Source organism: Dama dama, chromosome 10, assembly GCF_033118175.1.
Source record: "Dama dama isolate Ldn47 chromosome 10, ASM3311817v1, whole genome shotgun sequence".
In the NCBI taxonomy this organism is placed as follows: domain Eukaryota; kingdom Metazoa; phylum Chordata; class Mammalia; order Artiodactyla; family Cervidae; genus Dama; species Dama dama.
Genome location: NC_083690.1, coordinates 33,200,911 through 33,214,618, shown reverse-complemented (window position 1 = coordinate 33,214,618; position 13,708 = coordinate 33,200,911).

Below are 13,708 nucleotides of genomic sequence, written 5' to 3'. Positions count from 1 at the left end.
AATGCTGGATCCTGGCCCTAGAATGGGGGGCCTGGGGTACCCTCTTATCCTAACCCCGAAGCTGGAGCTCCTGTTCCACCATCTGCAAAGCCAGGGCAATGCCACTCGCCTGTCCCCTTGCTGTCAGCGCTGCGACTTAACACATGGACCGTGCCCAACACTGCTGGGCACAGAGCAACCTGATAAGGCTGAGGAGGGCGAATAGTTCTCTGTGCTGTGCAAATGTGCCCTAGATACGTGGGCAGCAGACCCAAAGCTCTGAGACAGAAGGTAATCTCTTTTGCTTTGCCCCCGCCCCCCCCATCTCTGGCCACTGGTTCCTGCTGATGTGACATTCTTGTTCTAAAAACAGACATGTAACACCTCAAGCAGATTTGCAGTCCCTTGACAACGGTCTTGTCTGGCACATAAAGGGCCTCTGCCTTTCTGCCTGGCTTCCCAGAGCCCAGGAGAAGAGGTCAGTCCAAGGGGGCTGCTCAGAGAGCAGCGTGGTGCCTGACCCTACCACCCATCCCTCTGGAAGAGGGAGGTACCAGGAGTCAGAGCTCTATCTGTCTTGGAGGCCCTATAATGGATCGCTGATGCTGTGGAAGGCTGACGATGTGTCCTTTGCTGGTGGTTGGATTCTTTGCCCCTCCAGACCCTTGGTTACTTTGAGTGACCATTCAGAGCATACCCCTGAGGTCAGGCACTTCCTGTTTAGAGCAGGGTGACCCTATGCTCAGTTGGAGGCCTTCTACTGCAGAGACACTGAGGCCCATGGAATCCAGGCATGCTCCCCCCTCTGCTTCCAGGAGGCTGCCTGCCCCAGGCACCTTACAAGCCAGCCGTGAAGCATGGCAGCAGGCCAGGAATGGCCCAGGCATTGCTGCCCTGGGGTCTCCAGGGCGCCCTGTCACTCTGACCATTCTATTATTGCCACCCATGGGGGTGGAGGCTCTGGGCACAGTCCTGGCCAGGGCAGAGCATGGATAGTGCCTCAGCTCCTACGGCGGCTGGGGCTGGTGTTGTCTCATGGTCTGAAGCCTGGTACCCAGTGGGCGGGTGAGCCCTCTGAGAGCCCTGTGGGTCCCCTATGAGAGCTGCCTTCCCTTGTCAAGTCCCGCTAGTGGCACGTGCGGCTCCTGCCTCAGTTTCCCCTCCCATGCTCTAGCGCCCCCTGGAGCTCCCAGTGTTCTGTTCCTCCCTGAAGCCTGGCAGCTTGAAGGACGGATGCCCCTCCCCAACTCCTGCCAGCCCCTGAACTGGGGTCTATCTCTTTTCCTGGGTCCTTTACTAGAAGACTCAAGTTTCCTTGTCATTGATAGGAGTGATGTCACCTGCCCTGCAGGGTTGTTGGATGGGACAGTGGACATGTTTCAGAGCCAGGGGGTGGGATGCACTGGACGAAGGGGATTGACGGACATACGTGCGTGTGCGCTCAGACGCTCAGTCGTGTCCGACTCTTTGCGACCCCGTGGACGTTGCCCTCTGTGCATGGCATGTTGCCCTCTGTGCATGGCATGTTTCAGGCAAGAATACTGGAGCAGGCTTCCATTTCCTACTCCAGGGGATCTTCCTGACCCAGGGATCGAACCTGCATCTCCTGCCTTGGCAGGTGGATTCTTTACCGCTGTGCTGGCTGGGAAGCCCAGCATACATACACTGCATGTATAAAATAGCTAACTCAGGAGAGCCGACTGTAGCACAGGGAACTCTGCTCAGCGCTCCGCGGTGACCTAGGTGGGGCAGAAACCCAAGGGAGAGGGGTACGTGTTTTTGTGTGGCTCATTCACTTGGCTGTACACCAGAAACACACCACATTGTAAATCAACTGTCCTTCAATAAAAAATAGTTTCTAGTGCACCTAACAAAGTCCCTGGCAGAGAGCAAGTGCTCCGTGGACGGTGGCCATGATCACTCCTGGTGTTGAGAACCACGTTCTCCATCTGTCTGCCTCCCACCTGACTCTGAAAGATGCTACTGCCGAGAGCCCCACCTTTTGACGGAGCAGTGCCGCCCGGTAGAACCTTCTGCAGTTGTGGAAATGGTCTGTGTCTGAGCCGTCCAATATGCTGGCAGGCCCTCTTGAAAGGTGGCCAGTGAAAAAGCATTTTTAAAAAATTAAATTCAAATTAATTTAAATGTAAATAGCTTCACGTGACCAGGGGCTACTGAATGGGACAGCACAGCTTTTGGTAGGAACACTGGCCTGGTTCATTCATCACACAGATATTTATTGAGAGCCAACTCGATGCCGTTTAGGTGCTGAGATTTCAACAGCAGACAAGACAGGAGAAGGCCTTGCTTCATGGTGACCGGAGAAGTTAAATAAATAAATAAGCAATTCAGGCAATGACAAGGGATGTAGACAACTCCAGAGCGCCCTCAAGTGCTAAAGCAAGAGTGTACTTGCTGTCTTTTTTTTTTTTTTTAATCTTTATTGGATGAAATGATTCCCATTCTTTTATTTTATAAAATGTCCAATATTTAAAAAATTCCTGATCCGTGTAGAGAAATTCCATTATATCATTTAAATAGATTTTAGTATATTGTTTTGTCTCTTGATGGACTAGTCCTGTTTATTATTATGGGCTTCGTGAGTAAGCTTTATTTAAGGTTTTAAATGGGCTTCCCTGGTGTCTCAGATGGTAAAGATTTAAATAATACATAATTTCAGTTACTTAAGTTATTCCAAGACAAAGAAAATGACGAACAGCTCCTTGATTTGTTATTTGAAGTCATAGTGACTAAATAGCAAAATTTTATACTATCAAAAGAGAAAAATACATACCAATTCCACATATACATAGAGATGCAAATTTTCTAAAGAGTAGCAAATAGAATTTATTAATCTATCAAAAATAATTCACTATGGCAAGTAGGATTTATTGCAGGAATGCAAATGTGGTTCAAGAAGTTAATCAGATAGCTAGTGGGAAACAGTTGTATAGCACAGGGAACTCAGGTCAGTGCTCGTCACAACCTGGAGGGGTGGGGTGGGGAGCGGGAGGAAGGCTGAAGAAGGAGGGGATATATGTATACTTATAGCTGATTCACGTTGTTGTAGAGCAGAAACCAGTGCAACGTTGTAAAGCAGTTATCCTCCAATTAACAATAAACAACAACAACAAAATGTCCCTTTCAAAAAGTAAATAATTGAAGACTCTGATAAAAAGGAAGCTCATTAACATAATTTATTATACCAACAGATTACTAGAGCAAAGATTGTTGGACATGTAAAAGCATTTGGTATAATTCGTGTTTACTATTGGGCTTCCCTGGTGGCTCAGTGGTAAACAATCCTCTGGCTAATGCATGGGACCTGGGAGACGCAGGTTTGATCCCTGGGTTGGGGAGATCCCCTAGAGAAGGAAATGGCAACCTGCTCCAGTATTCTTTTCTGGAAAATCACATGGACAGAGGAACCAGTTCATGGGGTTGCAAAGAGTTGGACATGACTTAGCAACTTAACAACAACACACATCAAAAGACTTGCCTTTGTATTAGTGTGTTTGAGCTGCCATAACAAAGTCACAGATTAGGAAACTTAACAACAGAAGTGTATTTTCTCATAGTTCTGGAGGCTGGAGATCCAGGATCAAGGCGTGGGCAGAGCTGATTTCTTTGAAGGCCCCTCTCTTTGGTTTGGAGATGGCTGTCTTATTCTTGCGTGCTCACATGGTCTCTTCTCCTTGTGGACTTGCGTCTAATCTCTTCTTCTTCTAGGGACACCAATCATACTGGATTAGGACCCACCCTAAGGGTTCATTGTTCCTTAAAGATCCTGTCTCCAGATACAATCACTGTCTGAAGGACTGGGGGTCAGGACTTCAACATATGGACCTTGGGGAGATACAACTAAGCTCATAGCAGGCTTCAACCAACTCATGTTAAAGCATGTCTCTAAAAACATAGCGACATTGAACTTCAGCTTCTTAGTATAGCTTGCAAAGCTTATGCCCTTGGTGGCATCTTGAAATGACTCGTGTGCGTGGTGGCCTGTGGACCATGCAGGGCCACCACCTCAACTAGCTCACGGGAATGACTTCCGTTTGGCTTTATTTTGTGCTTGAGAGCTGGCACCTAAGAAAAGGGGGAAAACATACTTTCTTCCCAACATTTTTCCAACAACACTGGCTCCTGGCTCTTTTGAGTCTCTTTGTCTCCTTGGATACCATTTACAGAGGAAGACCTGCCAACAAACAGCCCGATTATCCCTGGTCAATAGAGCACCTTAGGTCCAGGTCTTAGCATCTCAGTGGATATAATGGCTATAATGTATATATAGTGGATATAAACATGGACCCATCACCTAGCTTAAGTAATGATCACCATATTGCCAACCTGGCCTCATCCTTTCTCCCCATCCTCTCTTTTGAAAAACAACCAATTTGAGATGAAACTTAGATATAAAAATCAAGGACTAAATGTTGAACAATGTGGTGTCCCCCAGGGTTGTATCGATGACATAACTGATGATGAATTACACCCACTGAGAGGGTGAGTTGGATCAATCCATATGGCCCTGCAATGTGCCCAGGGAAAAATTGTGCTTGATTTAGAGACATTAAGTTTGACAATATATTTATTAAGTGAACCAGAGAGGGAAGCCTAAAGTATAATATGTTCTGAGAGAGAGGCATGGAAACCTTTGTGTACTCATTGGTTTTATTGTAACAAAGCAGTATGCACATTTTAGCATTTAAAACAGAACATGTTTTTTTCCCTTCCAGTGAAACAAAAAGAAAAATAACAAACTTTTTATCATGGAAAAATGTGAAGCATTTGCCAAAGTAGAGCAAGTAGTACAATGAATCCCTGTGGACCCATCACCTAGTTTAAGTAATGATCACCATATTGCCAACCTGGCCTCAGCCCTTCTCCCCATCCTCTCTTTTTCTCAGTTGGAATATATTAAAGCACACCATAGACATGTCATATTAAGAAAACTTAAAAATAAAACCCAAACAAAAATTACAATACGGAATGTCATTTCCAAATAAGATCCCTTACATTCTGCTGAATTGCCTCCATTAAGTGGCAGGGCTCCAGTCATCGTTAGGAGAGGATTTTATTGTTGAAGCAAAAGTTTCAATGGCGGGAACATCCATTAAGCATCATCCAAGAAGAAGCTGTTTTGTCACCAAGCCTGTTTCACCCTCCCAAACATCTAGAACCACCTTCTGCCGATTTTCTATAATCCTGCTTTTCTAGTTTTACAAAGAAAGAGTAGAGATCTAAGGGCTGGTATTGGATGTTCATATTCACATGGATATGGTTGCAGGGAAAGAAAAAAGAACACTAGGGCTCTGCCTGCTTCCCCGTGGGTGCCCAGCAGCCTCCGGGCTCACAGGAGTGCACATTGTCTTTTTTCTCATCAAGCACAGTGGTGTATGCTTTCAAGGGTTTTGTTGAGAAAGGAAGGGATAGAGAGGGAGTTGGAACAAAAAAACTGTGTATCAGGTGTAAAGAGGCCAAGAGAGACTTCAGGAACACCAGGGGATGTAACATAAGTGAAAAGAGCAGACCATTCCCTCACTGCCAAGGTCCTGAGAAAATCAGAAAGGCTGATTGGAAAAGGAAGGTTGGACTGCATCAGTGTTGTATTCGTCTTCCTCTCTGTTTTCTCACTCCCCATCATCTTCACCTTCTTTATCTTCACCCCCATCTCCTCCTTTTTCAATGTCCTCCAAACTTCTGTAGCCAAACACTCCCTCCCTTGACACACCTTCCCATCCACTGTACTTTCCCCTTCTCTCCTGGTTATGGCTATTACGGATGCATAGCAAATTACCCCTAAATGGAGCCGCTTAAAATAACTATTTTATTTTGCTCACTATTTGGTAGATCAGAAATAGAGAAAGGGCTGGGCTGGGCAGCTCTTGTTTGGGGTCTTCCACTTGGTTGAGGTCGCTGCTGGCTGGGAATGCAGTCATGGGAAGGTACTACGGGGCTGGCTGTCCAAGACGGCACACTCATGTGGCTGCCGGTTTTTGCTGCCTGGCTGTTGGCTGCTCCACCTGGCCGCTCCTGTGTGGCAAATAGTTGCACTTTCATTTTCATTTGGTTCAAAATATTAAAAAAAAGTTTTTGAGACTTCTCCTTTGACTTCTTCTTCTTCTTGTGTTACTTAGAAGTGTGTCATTTAATCCCCAAGTGTTAAGCACACAACTTGGAAGTTTCTATTTTTATTTTCCTTTTTAAACAATAGGCTTTTAAAAGTATGTATACATTTTTGACGCAGACCATTTTTAAAGTCTTTATTGAGTTTGTTACAATACAACTACTTCTATTTTATGTTTTGGCGTTTTGATCGTGAGGCATGCAGGATTTAGCTCCCCAACTAGGAATCGAACCCACACCCCCTGCATTGGAAGGTGAAGTCTTAACCCCTGGACTGCCAGAGAAGTCCCTCTAGCTGTTTTTCAATAGCTGATTTTTTAGTTTAATTTCATTGATGTCTCATGGCATAATTGGTATGATTTCTATCTTTTAAATTTGTTAATGTGTATTTTATGGCTCACAATATGGTTATTTTGGTGAATGTCCCATATGAGTTTGAGACAAATATATATTCTTCTTTTGCTGGATTAAATACTCTATAGAGTCAGTTAGAACCAGTTGATTGATGGTGCTGTTCAGTTCAACTGTGTCTTCTCTGATTTTCTCCTTGCTGGATTTGTCAGTAACTGACAGAGGGATTTTGAAGTCTCCAACTGTAATACTGTATTCATTTATTTTTCTATGAAATTCTGTCAGTTTTTCCCTCATGTATTTCAATGTGTTACTGTTAGGTGCAAACACATTCAGTCAGTTTAGTTGCTCAGTCGTGTCTGACTCTTTGCCACCCCATGGAATGCAGCACTCCAGGCTTCCCTGTTGATCACCAGCTCCTGGAACTTGCTTAAACTCATGTCCATTGAGTTGGTGATGCCATCCAACCATCTCATCCTCTGTCATCCCCTTCTCCTCCTGCCTTCAATCTTTCCCAGCATCAGAGTCTTTTCCAATGAGTCAGTTCTTTGCATCAGGTGGCCAAAGTATTGGAGCTTGAGCTTCAGCATTAGTCCTTCCAATGAATATTCCAATGAATATTCAGGACTGATTTCCTTTAGGATGGACTGGTTGGATCTCCTTGCAGTCCAAGGGACTCTCAAGAGTCTTTTCCAACACCACAGTTGAAAAGCATCAATTCTTCAGCTCTCAGCTTTCTTTATAGTCCAACTCTCACATCCATACATGACTATTGGAGAAACCATAGCTTTGACTAGATGGACCTTTGTTGGCAAAGTAATGTTTCTGCTTTTTAATATGCTGTCTAGGTTGGTCATAGCTTTTCTTCCAAGGAGCAAGTGTCTTTTAATTTCATGGCTGCAGTCACCGTATGCAGTGATTTTGGAGCCCAGGAAAATAAAATCTCTCACTGTTTCCATTGTTTCCCCATCTATTTGCCATGAAGTGATGGGACCAGATGCCATTATCTTCGTTTTCTGAATGTTGAGTTTTAAGGCAACTTTTTCTCTCTCCTCTTTCACTTTCAAGCACATTAACGACTATCACATTTTCTTGGAGAACTGACCTTTTTTACGCTTTGTAATGCTGCTCCTTACGCCTGCTGACTGTCCTTGTTCTGAGGCCTGTGGGATCTGAAGTTAATGGACGCACCCCACTTTCTTTCGATTAATGTTGGCTGTAGCTTTCTTCATCCCTTTTCTTTCAAAGTCTGTTATTTTAAAAACATTTAACAAAGGTAACCGTGGCTCAGCTGGTAAAGAATCCGCCTGCAATGCGGGAGACCTGGGTTCAGTTCCTCGGTTGGGAAGATCCCCTGGAGAAGGGAAAGGCTACCCACTGCAGTATTCTGGCCTGGAGAATCCCATGGACTGTATAGTCCACGGGGTCGCAAAGAGTTGGACATGACTGAGCGACTTTCACTTCACACATGATGTTAAATTTACCATCTTAATCAATTTTATGTGTATAGATCACTCATGTTTTGTGTATTTACTTGGTTGTGTAACCAATCTCCAGAACTCTTTCGATCTTTCAAAACTAAAACTCTATACCCGTTAATTAACAACTTCCCTGCTCATTATCCCTGCAACCACCAAAATTAACTTTCTGTCTCTATAAATTAAAAAAAAATTTTGCTGATTTATTTTCAGCTGTGCTGGGTCTTGGTTGCTGTGTGGCTTTTCTTTAGTTGTGGAGAGTCGGGGCTACTCTCTAGTTGCAGTGCTCAGGCTTCTCGTTGCGGTGGCTTCTCTTGTTGCAAAGCACAGGCTCTAGGGTGTGAGGGCTTTAGTAGTTGCAGCGTGTGGGTTCCGTAGTTGTGGCTCCCGGGATCTAGAGCACAGGCTCAATAGTTGCGGCACACGGGCTTAGTTGCCACGCCGCATGTGGGATCTTCCCAGACCAGGGATCGAACCCATGTCTTCTACCTTGGCAGGTGGATTCTTAGCCAAGGAGCCATCAGGGAAGCCCTGTCTATGAATTTGACTACTTTAGGTTCCTCATGTAAGCAGAATCAGATGGTATTTGTCCTTTTGTGACTGGCTCGTTTCACTTGGCATGATGTCCTCCAGGCTCACCTGTACTGTAGAATTTCCTTCCTCTTGAAGGCTGAATGATATTCCATTGTATGCATATACTGCGTTTGTTGATCCATCATCTGTCAATGGAAAGTTCCATTGTTTTCACTTCTTGGCTATTATCAATTGCTACTTTGGATATGCTTGTGAAAATATCTCTTTAGGACCCTGCTTTAGACTGTTTTCTGTATATACCCAGAGGTGGAATTGCCGGGACATATGCTAATTCCACTTCTAATTTTTTGAGGAACTGCCATACTCTTTACCATAGTCGAGGGCCCCATTTTACATTCCTGACAGTGGTGCATGGGGTTCTGAATTCTCACATACTTGTCAACACTACTTATTTTCTGGGTTTTCATTTTGACAATAATCACCCTACCTGTGTGAGGTGGTATCTCATTGTAGTTTTGATTTACATTTGCTTAAGGATGAGTGATGTTGAGCATCTTTCCATGCACTTGTTGGCCATTTGTATATCTTCTTTGGAGAAATATCTATTCATGTCCTTCACCCCTTTTAAATCCACTTTTGTCGTTGTAGAAATTATTTATGTATTCTGTTATCAGATATAAGATTTGAAAATATTTTCTCTCATCCCATCAGTTGCCTTTTTACTCTGTTTAACATGTCCTTTGATGCACAGAAGTTTTAAATTTTGATGTAGTCCAACATGTCCATTTTTTCTTTTGTTGACTGTTCTTTTGGTGTCATATCCAAGAAATCATTGAAACCCAATGTTACAAAGCTTTTCTTGTATGTTTTCTTCTGAGAGTTTTATAGTTTTTGGTCTTACATTTAGGTCTCTGATCCATTTTGAGTTAATGTTTATATATGTTCTGAGGTGAGGGTCCAACTTCATTCTTCTGCATGTGGATCTCCAGTTTCATTCTTCTGCATGTGGAACCATTTGTTGAAAAGCCTGTTCTTCCCCCATTGAATGGTCTTGGCACCCTCATCAAAACCATTTGACCACTTACGTGAGGTTTTATTTCTGGCCTTTCTATTCTATTCCATTTGTCTATATGTCTGTCTCTATGCCAGTCTTTATTACTTTTTTTTCCCCCACTGCTTTTATTACTGTAGATTTACAGTAAGTTTGAAATCAAGAGGTCTGAGACCTTGAACTTTGTTCTTTTTTTTTTTTCTTATGATCATTTTGTCTATTTGGAACCCCTTGAAATTCTTTATGAATTTTAGAATAAAAATTTCTATTTCCTCTGATAGCCTTATTCTTGTCTCCCCCACGGTTTCTGAGATTCCTTATATATATATATATATATATAATTATTATTTTTTTAATCAATTTACTGTAAACGTATTTATTTATCTGGCTGGGCTGGTCTTAGTTGTGGCACCCAGGAGATTCCGTCTTCGTTGTAGCATGCAGGATCTTTAGTTGGGGCATGTGGAATCTACTTTCCTGACCAGGGATCGAGCCCCAGGCCCCCCTGCTTTGGGAATGTGGAGTCTTAGCCACTGGACCACAAGAGAAATCCCTTAAGACGTTTAAGTCTTTGTGGCACTTTTCTGACTCCCTCTGTCCCTTCTCTTCTTGTCTCTTTTTCCGTTGTTTCTTCACATGCCTGAATCTTGGGAATCCTGTACTTGGGGGTGATCTAATTGCTCGTCTAGATTGCTAGATCAGGATTGGCAAAACAGTGGCCCGTGGGCCACGACCAGCCCACTGCCTGTTTTTGTAAATAAGATTCTGTTGGGACACAGCCATGCTCGTTTGCTTGTGTGTTGCCTGTGGCTGTCTTTGCACTTCAGTAACAGAGGTGAGTAGTTGTGACAGAGACCATATGGCCAGAAAGCCCCAAATATTTGTTAGTCTGCCTTTGGCAGGAACAGTTTGCCGACCTCTTCTGTGCATGTACCAGCCTCCCTCGCCTCTCGCTTTGACCTTGGCTCTGATGATGTCCGCATGAAGTTGGACACAGAAATCCTTCCTGGTTGGTTACATGGGGATGACATTTTGGGGCTAGTTCAGGCTCCCAGATCCTAGCCAGGAGGATGACCATGGTGGGGGTCAGGGAAGGCTGTGCTGGTGGGGGAACGTGAGAGCAGAGACCTGGATGATATGAAGAAGTTCTGTAAAGGCTTTGAGGCAGGAAGGAGCTTGGTGACTTCAGAGTGTCTATAAAGAAGTCTGCTGAGGCTGGAACAAAGAGAGGTGGGAGGGAGGTGGTGGGACAGGGGTGGCAGGAAGGTGCCCCCACCGAGGCTGCACGGGGCCGTGGGGACTTTGTCACTGTCCTGCTTGGGGGTTAACAGTTGCATAAGGGGTGGGTCTTGAGTGTGTCTGTCACATTCAATGTTTCATTTAATCCTTGCCCATGTTGGGGGAGGGGGAGCATCATTGTACCCATTTTAGAGGTGAGCAAACAGAGGCAAGAGAAGTAAAAGGACTTGCCCAAGACCACACTGGAGAAGGAGATGGCAACCCACTCCAGTATTCTTGCTTGGGAAATCCCATGGACAGAGGAATCTGGCAGGTGACAGTCCCTGGTGTCGCAAAGAGTCGGACACAACTGAGCATGCATGCACGAAGACCACACAACATTTTGTGTCTAAATTAGACTCTGAACAGAAACCCCCAAGTTCCCACCCTGACTTTTAATAAAGTGCAATGAATTATCCATTGTTGACTTTTTAATTTTTTGAGGCAAAATATCGCTGAGCCTGGATAGAATGGTGTTTGCGATTCTTCCTGATGTCCTTGTGCTAGAATTTAGTAGGTGCTGTCCCGAGTCAGTCCTCAGGTTGGCTTGGGAGGTGAGTCCTGGGCCACAGCAGACTCCGCCTGACCTGTCCAGCCTTTGGACTGAGGTCTGATTGACTCAGTGTTTGACTCCCGGATTCATGGGGGCTCACGAAGCGCCTCAGACGCCAGGTCTGTGCCCAGACTCCGACGCGATGGTTGAGAGGGGGCAACAGAGGCACTCGGTCATGAAGTTTGTGCTGACTTGTTACGGTAGCAACAGGAAACTGAGACAGACACCAAAGCAGCCGGCAAGAGCCCTCCTCCCACCCCACACTGAGTCCAAGGCTTGAGGTCTGGGCCGGATTCCACGGTCACTTAGTTGGTCAGAGTTGACTAAGCCTGCTTGGGCTTGCAGACAACATTATTCCAGCTGGCTGGCCCCTGGCCCTCATGAGAAAGGCCGACTGAGACCCAAATGTAAAAGGGGTGATTTGAGGGGCGGCTTTGGCATGCTAAGCTCCCCACTACCCCACTGCACTCAGCTTCCCCTCTCCCTCCCTTGCCCTTTATGGGGCTGGCTTCATGCAGAGCTCAGACACTCCTCAGCCTGCAGCAGATCAGGCCCCAGGGGACTTCTCTTTGTCATTGGAGAGTGATCAATGTGCCTTCTGTCACAGCACAGGCTGTGAGCCTGGCCCTGTCCCCCTCCTCCCAGTGAGGCCTGCCGCCTACCCCTCCGCATTGACCTGGCAGCATGCGGTGCCTTTGCAGCAGAAGACACAGATTATTAACACACGGGTCAAAGACCGTGACCCTGCTGCGGTTTCCCCCAAAGAGGACGGCAGCGTGGACTCTGACCCGGAGCTGGGGGCTGGATGACAGGGCTTCTCCCTGCCTCTCTCCTCATTAAAGCAGCCATCCTTCACGGGGTAATACATGCAGACCTACCTCGCATTTATTAGCTTTATTAACCTACTTTTTATTCCAAAGCTACACGGCCCTTCCCAGCGTGACCTGTCTTCCACTGCGCCTCTGTCCACCTTCTTTGTCTTCCTGCTGACTTTTTCCCCTCTCTTCCTCTCTTTCCCTAACAGGGCTTCCCCCCTTCCCCCCTCTGAGGTACATGACCCAACAATCTGTGATGATTTAAAAATTCTTTTTGGCATTTCAAAGAGAGATTTCTCCTCTCCCGCTTGTGAATCTGAGAGGCAGTGTGGTGTCAGGTTCAAATCACAGCTTGGCACTTGTATGACCTTGAGGTTTGTTCTGCTATCTATTGGTGCTTAAACCGACCACCCCAAAATGGAGTGGAATAAAATAGATCATCCCAAACCTCGTGCCTGTCATGACTTGTGTGGGTCAGGAATTCTGGAAGTGCTTGGCTGGGCTGTTCAGGGCAGGATAAATCTCTCACGCTATTTCAGGCAGGAGGGTGGTGGAGGGGTAGGAGAGGCAGGAAGGAGGTGGATGGGGTAGCTGGGGGCTGTCTGGGGATACCTTTTCATGCAGACGCATTGCAGGGTTAGTGTGGGCTTCCTTGCAGCCCGGAGGCCCCAGGGAAGTCAAACTGTTTACCTGGCCGCTCAGGGCTGTGGCTTGAATGTCCATCACTTCTGCCTGGCTCAGTTGACCATCCTGTTACTAAGATAACCCCAGAATCAAGGAGCCACATTGTGCTCAAGCAACTTGAGAGCCCCCTCCAGCCCTAAGATTTTGTAATTAGCCTGATTCAGCCATGGCAGTCTCATTTCTCTTTGCCAGTGATTGGTCTAAGGTTAGATTTTAAAACAGTGCTGGCCAATGTCAGGGAAAGTTGGCTGGGGCTTCTGGAAAAAGATTTTCTTTCCTAATAAAAGAAGAAAGTCATGTAAGGAGATAGATCTCTGTTAGGCTCTGGCAGCCTCCTGTTTCCTACTTTTAACACAGTTGTATGAGGACGTGATGTTTGGAGCTGTGGCAGCCATCTTGGAATCATGAGGCCCAAGAGTTGAAAGACAAAAAGTCCCAAGCTGAAAGGGCACACAGAAAGATCTTGGGGCATCATTGATAACATTACCCAGTTGGCTCCCCCTAGTCTGAAATCACCTCTAGACTCTTTGAAAAATTAATTTTATTTTTGGCTGTGCTGGGTCTTCACTGCTATGCTCGGGCTTTCTTTATTTGCAGCAAGCAGGGGCTACTCTCTAGTTGGAGTGTGGTGGCTTCTCTTGTTGCAGAGCACAAGCTCTAGGCCCACAGGCTTCAGTAGTTGCAAAACTCTTGGGCTCTAGAGCAAGGGCTCAGTAGTGGCGGAACATGGTCTTACTTGCCTTGCGGCATGTGGAATCTTCCTGGGCCAGGGATCAAACCTGTGTCCCCTGCATTGGCAGGTGATTCTTAACCATTGGACCCGTAGGGAAGCCCACCTCTAGACTTCTTAAATTATATC